The following is a 16,362-nucleotide window of genomic DNA, read 5'->3' on the forward strand; positions in this document are numbered from 1 at the left end:
CCATACTCCTTCTCAGAAAGTTTGCTTATAAAAGGATGGTTGTAGACATAATTCTTTAGTATATTCAGATCCAAAGATGATTTCTTGAGAATATGTGCAATTAGTATTGTCTTTATAATGAATGGAAAAACTCCCACTTCTCAAAGAAGGATTAGTAGTCTAGAGAATAACTCTTTCCAGTGAATGTAAGATTTTACCAGCCAGGTTAGAAAAGGATCCATCCCACAGTAAGTAGAATATGAAGCTGCCTTTTTGAACTCATTGTAGTCAACATAACACTGCCCATGTTTCCTTGGCTTAGAGGGACAAAGTCCTGACTATGATCCAGATGACCTATGTTCAATTAGTGACACAGGGGATGAGTGAGAACAGTCAACGCCAGCTCACTCATGCTTGGTATGTCACTGGCAACACCAAGCAGTGTGGCTGAATGTACAACCCACCTGCCCTGGTCATGTTGGCTTGTACCAGGTCAGGTTGGGGATTCCCTACCAAGCAAGGAAAACAGAAGGTAAATGTGGGAGCATGCATACCTCCAGTCCATGATCATGGATTTATTTATTTTTTTTTATTTATCCTTTGTTGACTGGGTTAGTCCCACTAGGTTAGTAGTTTGTTTTCAGGGAGACCTGAGGTAGTATTTATAGTGTTAGGGGAAATTTGGCCAGGGCATCAAGGAACTTCCCCTACTCTTTTTGATATTTGTTGTGGCAACTTTTACATCCACCTGAACTACCAGATCAAGCAGATGAAGCCTCGGTTTAACATCTCATCTGAAAGATGGTACACTGAGTTAGAAGCTACTCTCTTGTGAAAATTAAAATAAAGAAGCTATAAAATTCTCTTTTAAATTGAAGCATTGAAGCACTGGTCCAGGAAGATAACTTACCTAATATTTGTTATCACTTGACCTTTAGAACATTGGACATGGTTAAACATATTTACAGTGTACAAACAGTATAGAGAGGTATACAGGAACAGTCACAGAGTTGTAGCACCACCCTGAATGCTGTACAGTGACATAACAAAGCTGTCATGCATGACTATATTGATTTATTTTTGTGCTTGGACAGTTTACCTGCAGAGTATCATATTCAAATAAGCTCATATACTATGCCAAATTACAAGAAATAAGGAATGTACCAGTAGCATTCAAAATTAGAACTAGACAGGAACTAAAGCCAATGGAAAGCTTAGATGTCATTATGAAGCAGTCTAGGCATTCACATGGATAAGTAGTGTAGTCACTATTGTGAAGCATGACAAAATTTGTTTTTTGTATTAATCTGCAAGATCTACATAAAGTGATAAGAAGGAATTACCTGGTGATCCCACCTGAGGATGTGGTTTCAATTATGTCAAGTCTATGTTCTTTTCTGTCTAAGAAAAATGCATCTTTGGTATGGAGGATTTGAATTCAGTAGTAAGAATATGGAAAAACTTTACATATTATTCCCGAAGGTACAATAGCTAGAGACTAGACAGCTAGAAATTATATTTCACAGGAACATGTCTATTTAATTGAAACCTTCAACTCACACATCTGATAACTATTTCAGATCATACACTGATAAAAACTAAGATAAAAATGCAGGGTGATGAAGTGAAAAATGAGACTCTAGCACTTTGCCACCTACCTGTTAACAAGAGAGGAATTCAAGGAAGGGGTAGTGGAAATTATCTGTGTGTTATCAGGGAAGACAGAAATATCTTCAGAAGTTATAGCTAGTGAGTAGGATAAAATGAAAATGGAGTTTAAAATAGGGTAGAAATGAAACAGAGGTATAGTTAAGTAATAGGAATTACTTAGGCTGACAAAGGTTAAAGCATTGCAGAATAAGGGGAATCTCACAAGAACAGGTGCAATACAGAGTGCTAAAGGGAAAATAAGGCAGCATCTGTCTAATTCTGGATAATATGCATGAGTTAAGGACTGCTGTTAAACAACTGTGTTTTGATAATAACTCCTCCAGAGCACAACAACTTTTAGAGCAATAACTTAAGCAACAGAAAGTAGAAAGGGTTGTTGCCAAACTTAAGGAGTCTGTAACAAGAAAAATAGCCAGAGATTCTATACAGGTATTACAGATATTCTAGAAATGTTATTAACTTGTATAAAGCAGGGAAATGCAGAAATCAAGAAAAAGCACAAATGCAAGTATTTATGGAAGACTTAATTATGCCAAGGTTAGATCAAGATGAGGTTCAACAACTAACAATTAAGACAGGAGGAGATGAGATAAAAATAGTGATGTATAATCAATCTTCAAGAAAGTCTCCAGGAACACATGGTATCCTTGCAAAAGTTTAGAAATTATGAGGGATGAAAATAATAAAGATCTGGAAATTTTTGTTTAACAGTATTTTAAAAGAAGGAGAAGCACCTACATCTTGGAAGAAAGCTGTGGTGGTTGCATTGCCTAAAAATGGTAAAGATTCACTGGACCCAGCTTCATATAGACCCATTTCCATTTTAAACCATGATTATAAACAGTGTATGCCTATACTAGCTAAAAGAATGACAAAGGTGTTGCCAAAATTGACAGATATGGATTGATGTGGTTTTGAGGAGCGAGACAATCATTTGACACTATTAATAAAACAATGATGATCCAGAGGGAAGCAGGCTGTAAGAAAATACCACTGTTTTGTATGGACCTTGATGCAAAGAAAGCATTAGGCAAAGTAATGTAAGATTTTATGAGAAGGACAACTGAAGCATTTGCATTCACTGATACAATAATAAGATTAATTAGGGGAAACATGAAGGATTGGAGACAAGAATGAAACTAGGAGGAAAGGGTTGTCACCAAGCTTAGGCAGCATATAACAAGGAAGATAACAAGGATCCTGTAGAAGTATTGGAAAAGGTCTATATTATATGTTTGAAGTTTGAAAACTTTGAACGTTAAATAATCAAATTTAAATGTTCAAAGTTCAAACATCAAACATATAATTAAAAAACAAAAAACAAACGGAATTTACCTGAATAGTCTAGGCAGGGGCGCAAGCCCCTCTACACTCCCCACACTCCCCGCTATTTAAATATACCAACTCCGAGACCGCACTATAGTGCAGCAAAGGGAAGATTTCCCTTACTGCACTGTACTGCGGTCTCAGAGTTGGTATATTTAAAGAGAGGGGGGTGTGGGGTGCAAGGGGGCTTGGCCCCCTGCCTGCAGTCGTTAGTTTTGGGTTTGGGTTTTTTTTTTTTTTCTTACATATGTTTGAAGTTTTATAACTTCAAACATTTAAATTTGATATTTTAATGTTCGAAGTTATAAAACTTTGAACATATGATATAGACCCTATTGGAAATACTTTGCAAATTCTGTGAAAGTCTGTATAAAGCAGAGAAATATGTAAATGAAAAAAGGTACAAATGGAAATGTTTATGGAAGAATTAAATATGCCAAGGTTAGAGGTAGAGGAGACTCAACTACTAAAAGTTAGGATAGGAGGAGATGAGATGAAAATGGTGACATATAACCAATCTACAGGAAAGTCCCCAGAAATAGATGGTATTAGTGTGGAAGCTAGGAAGGAAAAAAATGATAAACATCTAGAAGGTTTTGTTTAACAGTATTTTAAGAGGAAGAGAAGTACCAGCATCCTGGAAGAAAGTGGCAGTAGCTGTAATACCTAAAGAGGGTAAAGATCCATCAGATCCAGCTTCATACAGGCCCATTTCAATACTAAATCATGATTATAAAGTGTTTATATCTACAATGGCAAAAAGAATGGCAAAAGTGATGCCAAAATTGACAGATACGGATCGATGTGGTTTTGTGGAGGAGAGGCAAACATTTGACAATATTAACAGAACAGTGATGATCCAGAGGGAAGCAGAATGTGTGAAAATACCACTGTTGTTGGTAGGTCTTGATGCAGAGAAAGCATTTGACAGAGTGAGCTGGGACTTTATAAGCAGAGCAATGGAAGCATTTGCATTTACCGAAAAAAATTATAAGGTTGTTTAGGAGGACATATGAAGGATCGGAGGCAAAAATTAAAGTGGGTGGGGTGCTCTCTGATAATCTCTTCTTGAGCAGAGGAACTAGGCAGGGGTGTCTTCTCTCCCCTTTGTTGTTTGCATTATATTTAGAATCATTGGCAAAGAAAATAAGGAACTCAGAAATTCAAGCATATAATTGGTATGCTAGTCAGGACAAGCTGGCTCTATTTGCAGATGACATTATTTTATATCTGACAAAACCAGAAAGGGAAATTACAGTGCTGTGGAGCATACTGAGACAGTTTCAAACCTTTTCGGGATACAAAATTAATGAAGCCAAAACAAAAGCAGTACCGGTAAATTATGTACCCATATACAAATTGGTTCAGCAATATCCATACCTATTGGTACATGATAAAATTAAGTATTTAGGAGTATGGATTAAAAATGATACCTATGTGGCAGCTAAGAAACAAAAGATAATACAAAAACTGAGAAAATGGAATCTCTGTTACATGGATATTGATAGTAAAATACAAGCAGTTAAAATGCTTTTAGACCCTCTAGTCTTATCTACAGGTCAGGCATATTTTTTATCAACCAGAGAAGATGTTGTGGATAGTAATTAATAAAGAGCTGAAGGATTTTACCTGGGAGGGGAAGATGAAAAGAGTCAAGTGGGATAAGCTTATTCTTCCAATATAACAGGGCAGACTGGGATTACCCAGTTTAAAGGGGTATTTCAGAGTAACACAGTTAAGGCTCCTATGCATGGCATAAGCAGAAAACTATAACTGAAAATGGAAAGAGATGGTGAAGAAACAGGGGGAAGTTCAAGTAACAGTGGGAGACTGGGATTTTGGATGCAAACCTTTAAGGAGAACAACAATAATCATACAGAATATTATATTTGTATAGTAGCAGAAGGTATTCTAAGAACTAAGCCAATACAAGAATGGAGAAAGGAGATTCTGCCAATAGGGGTGACTGCAATTAGGGATACAGACAATAGGCAAGAGTGGCTGGGAGTATATTGGAGAAAACTGGCAAACGAACCAAGATATTGGGAGCAAATAACTAGAGAGGGAACGGTAATAGAATGGGAAGATGCCAAGAACTTATTTGGACTGCAGGTTAGAGATTTCTTTCCATATCAAGGATTGATATCAGAATATAGACAAAGAGAAAGAATGGGGAGGGGCTCCTAAATGAAAGACCAGCATTGGTAGAGTTTTTTTTTTTTCAAACACTTTTATTGAATGATCAGTTGTGACATAGGTAAATTTACATTCATATAAAAGTAATCATACTATAATTAACATAACAAACATTTTACTTCACATATATTGCTATATATCATATAACCTAAGGAACATTACATAAATGCTTAATAGACTCTAGAACAGAAGTTGCAGTTAAGAAAGGAATAATTAGTAGAGCATATAAAATATTGCATGATAACTATAAGAATCAATCAGAAGAGGTTAGGAAGAATTAGGAAGAGAAGACTGGATATGCAATTCACAAAGAAACAATGGGCGGGATATATGTATGTCTCCCAAATATGCAACAAAATCTAGAAGATTTAGGATCTTTGCCTGGAAGTGTTTACATAGATATTTTTATACCCAAAGAAGGCTCCAAAGAATCTTTCCTCAGGTAGACAGCAAATGTTGAAGATGTGATAGGGAAGAAAGAGGTAACTAGGAACATATTTTCTTTGAGTATAATGAGATGGTGGACTTTAAGATTCCCTGCAGACTGCTTTGTCGGAGATGCTGGGTGAGCAAATTAGAGTGGCTAGGGAATTTTTTTTTTTTTGAGCTATAATACAGATTTGGAATTGCCTAGACATAGTAAGGCTTTGCTGAGTCTAATTATGATGGTTGCTAAAAAAAGCAATAACTTCAATAACTAGAAAATGGAAATCAAAGTCTAAACCAACAATGTATCGATCGGCCTATTAATGTGAAGTCCGTTTTTTTTATTTATTTATATATTTTTTCTTTGATTCTACAGAGGGGTTGTGGTGCTGCCCTAAAAGACAGAGCAGAGGCTGTAGATCACACTGTAATAAGCCGATGGCTTACATGAATGTATCGATCGGCTTATTACTGTCAAGTCCGTCTTTTTCTTTGGTTCTTGCTGAGGGGTTATGGTGCCATCTTTAAATGACAGAGCAGGGGGATGTAGATCTTGCTGTAATAAACTGATCGCTTATGATTGGCTTATTAGTATCAAGTCTTTTTTTTCCCCTTACATTCTTGCTGAGGGATTATGGTGCTGCAGTTATTTCTCTGCTTATCCATGGTAGCACTAACAAGGCATCTGAGTCCTCAGACAAACTTGGGTACTAGAAAAATGTAGATACTGATTCAAAGGAACTGCAGTGTTTTATTAATATATAAATACTTTGTGGTTCGTTTTAACCAGTATCTGTTTGTTCTCTTCACTTCTTTTACCTGGCATAGGATTTAGCTGGGTAGTGGTCAGGTCTAAATCACTCTGTACCAATTGAGCTGGGTAGAAGGACTACTATTGCAGTCTATAGATTGAACTATAGGTCTGAAGAATGAAATGTCACGCCATCACAGTGGAAAACTTTGGTTTAAGCAGGTTGAGTATTCTCTTTGGGAGAAATGTATGCCTCCACAGCAGCCCTTCAGAATAATGCTGCTGTTTCACTGGGCAGCTGAAATGAATCATTGTGGTGCTAAGTGTCTGGCAACATGTGAGAAAGTTTCAGCAATGCCTTCAGAGATTTTATCTGACATTGGGTCCGCTGAATCTTTGCTCAAGGTCCCAGTCTTAGGAAAGGACCTTAGTTACTGATTGGATTTGTTATGCTTGAAACAAGTCATAACCTTTACACTGTAGTCATTTGGTAATTTCGCTATGCCTTCAATATGATGAGGTGCTCACATAAGGACCCTATCTGTTTATGGAACATGTTCCTTTCAGGTAAAATGCAGTATGGCAATGAAGCAGATAAGCAAAGAAGAATACAATTATACTGTATTTGTGGAATGGCTTACATATGTGGGAAATCGCATTGTTCTTGAACGTATAATTTCATGCATTTCATCTGTCAGGCACAGGTTAACTACTGGCAAGGCCTTTGCATCAAATGGTTCAGCGAGAACCTAGTGGAATTTAGATTTTCATGTTTTCTTGCAGTTATCTCAAATATGAGAGCAGTCAATCACAGATCTCCTTGTATCCCTGAATAATGCAGCAGCAGTTTCTCAAGCTTTAAGACCAGAGTTCAGTATATTTATTTTTATTTATTTTATTTTACATTTGTTAACTGGGAAAGTCCAACTGGATGCATATCTATTTTCAGTGAAGGCCCGGGGAGAAAAGCTCCAGAAGTACAAATTATAATTAACAAATAGAGAAAAATACAATCAACAGTATCATTGCAACAGTTCTAAATAACAAATGGATATATATAATTTCAGGATAAATTAAAAGAAAAAAGAAAAATAGAGTAAGTTAGTTGGAAGAAGTAGAATGCAGTATGCTATCTGAGTTGCAGTACCAGTGGCACTGAGGACAGAAAAGAAAAGGGGAACCACTTAGCAAGGTGAGCTGAGGGAGATTAACCTGGGGTGGTGCAGGTACAAATTCAGTGATTGTTGAGATAACCTTTTACTGCAATTTTAAACTTTGTTAGAGAGGGTTCCGCTGTTATGGCAGGAGGGAGTAAGTTCCAAGTTTTTGCTGTAGTTAGAGAATACCGAGTCACTGGCATGATCACTGGATCTAGTGGTGTTTATCATTCATTTGTCATTAGATCTCAGTGGTCTGGTATTGATGTGGGGGGTAATTAGTGGTTGAATTCCTGGTACTCTCTCTGGTTGGTAAATGATTTTGTGGGCTATAATAAGCTGATTGTAGAGAAGTAGGTTGGGGGCCTCTTGCCAGTTTAGTGCTTTTAAATTTTGGCAGTGGTGTGTGTGATGGGGGACCCTACAGCAAATCTAGCAATATGGTTATAGCAGACTGTTAATCTATTTAGCTCAGTTTTTGAGAGGTTAGTGAGGATAAGTAAGACATAAAGGAGAGAAGAGAGTAGGTGGGTATGTGCTGTGATGGATATGGCCAAAGTTAGGTAGGCTTTGTTTCTGTAGAGTGAGCCCAGTTTTTTATTGGTATTTTTTGATTGTTTGATTAACATGTGGGTCAAATTTCAGATTGTTGTCAGTTAGTACCCCAAGTAGTTTGGTGTGGTTAACAGGGGATATAATGGTACCATTGCTGGAGGTGATACTAAAATCAACCTGAGAGGGGGCGTCAGTTGAGGAAAACAGCAGAAGTTTGGTTTTATTAGTATTTAGCAGAAGATGTCTGCTAGTAAACCAGTTTTCTACTAAGTTAAATGTTTTCTGGGTTTGGATGTGTAGTTCTGGAAGGGACTTGGCTGAGGAGATTAAAGTAGAGTCGTCTACATATTGTATGCAGGTAGCTTCAGGGGTGACTATTTACAGATCATTAACAAAGATTGAGAATAGTAGAGGACCTAATATGGACCCTTGTGGAACTCCTATTGATACAGGTAGAAGGGTGGATAGACTATTTTGCCAGATCACTGCCTGAGCTAGAAACTAGATACACTGTTCAAAACATCATGTGCTCTTATTGTCCAAGTACCATATGAAGTTGCACAGAAAGATCTAATGTCTTAGTCAGCAGCCGCTATCAGTTAGACACGCAGAGTATACAGCTACACTTTAATAAACTCACGTACAGTGTAAGACCCTGTAAAAAATAGTCTGATTTATGTGTTCTCTGCAATCTTTCAATTCAATGAATTCTACAAAAGGCAACTGAATACAAAATTCAGCTGTTTTCATTAGCTTTCTTTTTCCTTTAGGCTCTTCTGGTTTTATTGCCATATAGAGACAGCATTGTAACTCAACCATCTTCATATCATGCAGAACCTTGACTTCCATCACCTTGGCAGGATTCTTTATTTAGCCTTGGAGTTTCCCTCCTTACTACGTGTATGCTCCAGATCTTTCAGGAATTAATGTAGCCTTACGTGCCGAAGTTTTACATACTTAAATGGAATAAAGTGTGAAGCACTATGATCTGTTCGGCAAGTATAACTTTATCATAGCATATCCTACATTATCTCTTTTTTATTTAACACCTTTAGTGAATTATCATTTAAATCATAGGCAAAGATGCAGTTATATAAAACTAACAATAAACAATATTAACGTGCCCAGTTACAAACATTAATTATACAGCATATATTTTTGTATAACTATCAATAATCCAACATTTCATAATTAGCTGAATCCCTGCCTGCCCTCATATCTCACTCTTCTTTCAAGACATTATTCTGCATGTAGTCTCACAATTCCCAATTTTTCTATATAATTTGCTCCTACCCTTTTCTAAAAATTATACTTACAGTTCTTTTGTCTGTGTTACAATATTAAACACATTGAAACGTAGTTGGTTAAGACTTTGATTTCCATTTTGTAGTAATGGCTGTTTTGCCAGCCACCACAGTGTCTAGGCAATTCAGATCTTATATCCATTTCCTTGGATGCAGTGATTTGCTAGGGCAATACTTCTAAAAGAGTTCTCTGCTGGTAATTTTTAAAGTCTGCCAGATCATTGCACTCACAAAACGTATGTTCCCATTTACCTTGTTCTTTCCTGTCATACCTCCGACATTTGTCAGCTACCTGAGAGAATTCTGTGGAGTCTGCTTGGGGTATAAAAATACCTATGCAAACTCTTCCAATCAAAACTCCTAAATCTTCTAGACTTTGTTGCATATTTATGTCCTTCTATTGTTTCATTTTGAATTACTTATTGAATCTTTATTACCAATCTTTTCTAACCTCCTCTCATTCCTATACTTATTGTGCAATGTCTGATATGCCCTACTAATTATCTCTGTTTTTTTACTGCTTCTGTTCTAGGTTCATCTAAAAATTGTGCCAGAACAGGTCATTCACTTAGGATTCCTCTATTCCTTTCTCTTTGCCTTCTCTATCAAGGACTGATAGAATATTGGCAGTGCAGTCCACATGTGTACTTGGCCTCTTCAGATACTACTACCTTTCCCCTCTTTAGTTATTTGCTCCCAATACCTTGGTTCCTTTGCCAGTTTTATCCAGTAAATTTCAGCCTACTCTCTGTACCCTAATTCCAGTCACCCCCACTAGCAAAATACTATCTCTCCATTCTCATGTTGGCTTACTTCTTAGAGAAAATTACATTCATAAAGTAGCAGAAATTATACTATGTCTGTTATTCTCCGTAAGGATCTGCATCCAGAATCCCAAATGTATTTCTTGAATTCCCTCAATTCTATTTTATCACTTTCCACATTGAATTATAGCTTTCTGCTTGTGTCATGTTTATGGCCCTTAACTGTGTAGCTTTAAAATATTCCTTCAAATCACGTAATCCTAAACTACCTTGTTCTGTTGGAAGGATCATCTTGTTCCTCTTGACCCTTCCCTTTCCTTCTTTTATTCCCCTCTCAGATAAATTCCTTCAGCTGTTTATTATTAACAACTTTTCCTTTGGTTGATAAAAAATATGTCTGACCTGTGTATAACACTAAAGGGCCTTAAGACATTTTCACTGCTTTTACCCTGCTATCTATATCCATAAACAAGATCTTCCACTTTCTCTGTTTATTATATTTTGCTTAGTCTCTTCCCACATATCCTGAGCTGTCATAGCAGAATCCTTTAAACCCATATTTCTAAGTACTTTGTTATCATGTCCTCATAAGTATGGGTATTGCCAAACCAATTAATATGTGGGTACATAATTTACAGTTATATCCTTTGTGTTATCTTCATTCATTTTATATCCTGAAAATACTTGAAACTGTCACAATTTTTTTCATAACAAAGAGATGGCCATTCCTGATTTCATCAGGTACCGAATATCATCTGCAAATAAAGCCATCTTTTCTTGGTTACCGTACCACATTATATCCTTGAATTTCTGTGTCCCTAATTTTCTTTGCCACTGGCTCTAAATATAAACAAAGGGGAAAGAGGGCACTCCTGCCTGGTTTATCTGTTCAAACACAACTTATCAGAGAAGAATGTTCCCACTTTAAATTTTCCCTCCGATCCCACATATATCCTTCTAATTAACCTGAGTATTATATTTGGCCATGCAAATACTTGCATTGCCTACCTGTAAGATTACAGCTTACTCTGCTGAGCTGAATGCTTTCTCTGCATCATGACCCAACAACAACAGCAGGATTTTCTTACACTCTGCTTACCTTTGGATCATCATTGTTCTATTAATGTTGTCAAATGTTTGCCTCCTGTTCACAAAACAACATTGATCCATACCTATCAATTCTGGAAACACTTTTGCCATTTTTTGAGCTATTATATACATAAGCACTTTATAATCCTGGTTTAAAATTCAAATGGACCAATATGAAGTTAGGTCTGATGAGTCTTTACATACTACATTCTCCACAGCTTTCTTCCAGGATGTTGATGCTTCCCTTCCTTTTTAATGCTGTTAAATAAAACCTTTCAGATCTTTATCCCTTTCTCCCCTCCGAGCTTCTTCACGTGGAATACCATCTTTTCCGGCTGAAGTTCCTACAGACTGATTGTATGTCACCATTTTATCTCGTCTCTTATCTTAACTGTTGATTGTTGTGCCTGATCTACCTCTAACCTTGGCATACTTAAGTCTTCCAGACACATTTCCATTTTTGCTGTTTATCGATTTACTCAATTCTCTGCTTTATACAAATGTTTGTAAAATTTCCAAAATATCTTTAATATTTCAATAGGATTTCTGGTCATTTTTTCTTGTTATAGGCTCCTTTCGAGTTGCTGTTGCCTAAGTCACTGTTCTAAAAGTTTTTGTGCTCTGGTGTTAACACCGAAATGGTTGCTTAACAGCAGTCTTTCTACACTCATGTATGTTATCCAGATACTCCCTTATTTTCTCTTTAGCACTCTGCAGTTGCACCTCTTCTTGTTCTGTGAGATTCCTCTTATTCTGCAAAGCTGTAACCTTTGTCAGCCCCTAGAAATAATTCCTGTTGCTACGTAACCCTTTCTGTTTTTATGTTATTTCTACCGTTTTTATTTTTATTTAATTGTACTTTTTATTGTATCCCACTCACTAGCTATAACTTATGACTACATTTCTATCTTCCCTACTTGCAAATCATTTCCACTACTCATTTCTTAAATTCCTCAGTTTTAACAGGTATGGAGGCAATGCCAGTGTCTCATTTTAATTCATTATCCAGCATTTTTCTTTGTTGTTATTGGCGCCTGATCTGAAATACTTATTATATGTGTGTTGAACCTTTCAATTAAATGCACATGTTCCTCTGAAATATAATTTCTGTCCAGTTTAGTCCAGTTATTGTACCTTGGTAATCATTTGGACGGATGCAGTGGTTAACACTGTTGTCTCACTGCAAGAGGTTCTCTGGTTCGATTCTCGCCTGGGTGCCTTCTGTGCGGAGTCTACATGTCTTCCCTGCATTTGTCAGTTTCCATGTAGGTAATGTGTGTAATGCGTAGGATCTTCTTCGTGAGGTACTTCTGTGGCCTCTCCAGCTGTTGCAGGTGTCAAGTGAGGTACATGCCAAATGGGGCATTATACTCAATGTGTGGTCTAATGAGGGAAGAGTAGAGAGATACTCCAGCTTGTCCTATTTTTGTCAAAAGCACATCTCATGACCCCATATTAAATAGCTGTGATGATATTGGCTGTACAAATGTGTAAAAGGTCCATCAGGGTCGGAACTAAGCATGCCTTGTATGATAGGCACAGATTACCTGTCAGCAGTCTGCAGGAAAGAGAGTATAGCCATAAGTTTTTAAGGTGATCTATGTAAGACATGTTTACACCCTGTACTCTTTTGAGGGGAGCTTCTATGGACATTCTACGTGCTGTATGTGCCTCAGCAGGTACATACCTAGTGTTCAGTCATAGGAGTATACTAGGCTAATGATTACCATGGCCTCTATAAGCCTAGCCATGCAATTCGGCCCAATTGAGTCCCTATAGTAGGTATCAACTGTCCAGACTTTGGCTTCATGTTGTTGGTCTGTTTTTCATAAAATCTTTGGGTTTATGACAACTGTCTGAGGATTGCAGTGTTTAAATATTGGCATATATTTGAGTTTCCAATTCTATATCCTCCACAAAAATGCATCATAACACAAATCCTATTATTCTGTCTACTTTCTAGATTTTTAAGAGTAATCTTTAAAATCTGTCCCTATTTTTAGGCCTTTGTCCCCACCCTAATTTTGAGCTTTGTCCAGATTTCCTGAGCTAAGAGGTTGAGAGTTATGGTCCCTATGTATCAGGGGTATTTAATACAGGGGTATGTTACTTAGGAAGATACTCTGTGCCTCTGTCTATCAGAGACATGGGGGCCAGAACTGGTATGAATTTCCAACTGACCATGTATCGCTCAAGGTTAAGTTTAAATATGGATAGGGGTAGACTCTGCTTCACATGGAGGGGCATCTTGCTCCAAAGCATGGAGATTCTGTGAGACACATCTATTGCACCAACATGTTTTGTTCATATCATAAGCAAAATTTAAACCCTTGGCTCAGGTGGGTCTGATGCTGTTTGTTAATGCCATGTAAACAACGTACATCAGAACTAGATCAAAGATGCCTTGTTTGCTAGACATAGATCGCCTCACAGTAATACGTGTGAGATGCAGTATACAGATATGGCTTTAAGGTGATCCAGATAGGGCAATGTGTTTATACCCTGGATTCTCCAGGTAAGGAAACCTTTGGGGGCATTCCAACGGTTGCATATGTCTGATCAGGTACATGTCAAAGAGGATGTTATACTCAATGATGGGTCTGATAAGGACCAAATATGGTGGCACTATGACTTCCTTTGACCTGGATGCCATTGCCTAACTTATAAGTTGGGTGTCATAGGATAATTGTCTTACTACTTTGGCCACAGGTTGGTCAAAGGCCAGATTATTATCTATATATGTTCCCAGATCCATGAATACTGGGTCATCTGTTAGGGTGCCTTACTGACGAAGTACTTAGCTTGGGTGGCAGTTTTCCCAAAATGCACTATATTGCACTTCTTGGCAATAAGTTATAGTCTGTGGCTTTGGAACCCGTTATTTGTGGTAAACCCTCTTTTAACATGTTTGTGTCATGGGAGAATCTGTCATAACTCACAATTATCAAGTTATTTGGGAACCTGGTCCGCCTTTACTTCTCAGAGGTATATGACAAATAGGATTGATCTCAAAATGTAGCACTGAGGTACCTAGCTTGTGAATGGTCTTTTAGTGGACGTGGTATCACCAATCCTGATTTCCTGAGTCCTGTCTGTGAGACAGCTTGCAATCCAGCAAGATATGTAGTGGTTTATGGCCAATTCATTGAGTTTGTCAACTATACCTGAGTGGGATATTGCACTAAATGTTTTAGCCAGGTCCAGGTTGGTGGTACTGTGTGCACCGTCTCCCCCGCATGCATTGCTTTAGTGACTTTCTTACAGAAGTACACCAAGTTAAGTAGACATAGCCCTCTCTTAACAAAGCCAAACTGCGTTGGGTCCATTGTCTTTGAACCTTTCCATGTTAATTCACTCTGTTGCTTTGCATATTAGACTAGTCAGACTAATAGGTCTGTAGTTTCTGGGGTCAGTTCATCGTTCACCTTTGTAAAGTGGATTTTCCTCTGTACTCCTCCATTCTCATGGTACAAAACCTGTTTTGAGGCTATAGTTGAAACATGACCAAAATGGTTCTGATAGGTCATGTTTCAAATCATTTAGGAGGCATCCCAGGATGTTGTTGGGGCCAGCTGAGGCTAGGTTTTTGGCCTTAGTGCATGCTGACCATACCTGCTCTCGGTTAACAGATGTGGATTATGCTGTGAGGTATTTCACTTGGGGGGAAGGCAGAGGTGGAGGGGGTGGGGTTTGAAGTTGGAACTCAATTTCTCATCGTGTAAATTTGCTATGTTGCTCTGCTCGGTGAGCATGGCACCACTGAACTTCAGGGGTTATCATAAATGGTTAAGGTGTTTATCTCATAAGCATAAGGTACAGGAATTGATTCTCACATGGGGAAGCATAGGTAGGCCTCCTGGGGTTGTCAACTTAATAATCACCTATGAACCAATCTTCCCCACAGTGGTGTGTGCTACCTTTTACTTTTCAAACACAGCTGTAGAAGGCCTTGTGTTTGACTTTAGCCTGTCAGCCTATCTTGAACTTGTAAGTGGCCTTGTAGTAATTAATTAACCCCCTTAGTTTCCTGTTTATTTTAATGATACAGCTGCTATCATTGTGGATGTTGCTATTCCTGAATTTTGCCACAATATTTTTCATTTTGCTATGCATCCTATTAAGGTGAGGATTACACCAGTGTGGTTTGTTTTTAGAGTTTGCTTTGGGGGTCTAGTAGTCACAGTAACCTCCATACAGCCATTCATAATGAATGTACAAGGTCCCTGTGAATCAATTTCGCATAGGTTTCTGAGAACTTGGGGTTGGGAGGGGCATCGCATTTTTTCAGAGTATCACTTAATGGGATGTAGTTTGCTTTGGAACAGTTCCTAACAGCTACAGGGTTTACATGGGTTACAGAGCTGAATTTTGTTTTGCAGAGACAGCTTTGAGGTCTGATCTCACCAGTGATGATGTGACACTGAGTGGGTGCAACCCTTTCACATATGAGTACCAGATCCAGTGTGTTTAACCCTCTGGTGGGTGTGCGCTTTATCTGGTCAATAGTATTTGTGTTAATCAAGTCCTAGCATCAATGTGCCTACAAGTATGAGCCAGTGTATGCTGCCCTTTCTATACAGGGGTAGTTAAAGTGTCCCATGAATAGGGTATTTGGTTTAATGGTGAATGTCTCAAGTAGGTCTAGGTACGAGCAATGGGACATAAAGGGTCACCTACAGCTGGCTGATGTATGTTATGGGATTTTAATATGGTTGATTTACATGTGGATGAATTCCAGGGTATCATCTGTTTTAATAACATAGAGGTATGATTGCTGCTAATACAGATTGAGACAACTCCACCTTTTGTCCCTGTATGTGCTGCTGTTGGGCTAAACATGTGGAAGGCACTATAAACCGTGTCTCAGTAAAGGCAAAGATGTCTGTCTTCTCCATGGTGAGTACATCTTGTAGGGTGTGGATTTTCTTGTTTAGGCTACTACCGTTGAGCAGCAATACCTTAATGTTCCATTTGGCTTTTATTTTTTATTTTGGTAGGTTTGTCAATTTATCATTGTCCAAAGACATCTGTTAGGGGATGGCTACAGTTTTAGCCAATATTCTGTGGCCTCATGGAGACATGTGTAGACCACCCTTTGTAAAACAAGTGGCTTCATTAACAGTCAGTGTGCACTGTTGTTTAAC

The sequence above is a fragment of the Protopterus annectens genome, chromosome 13.part0, assembly GCF_019279795.1.
Source record: "Protopterus annectens isolate FY-2018-M chromosome 13.part0, PAN1.0, whole genome shotgun sequence".
NCBI lineage: Eukaryota > Metazoa > Chordata > Ceratodontiformes > Protopteridae > Protopterus > Protopterus annectens.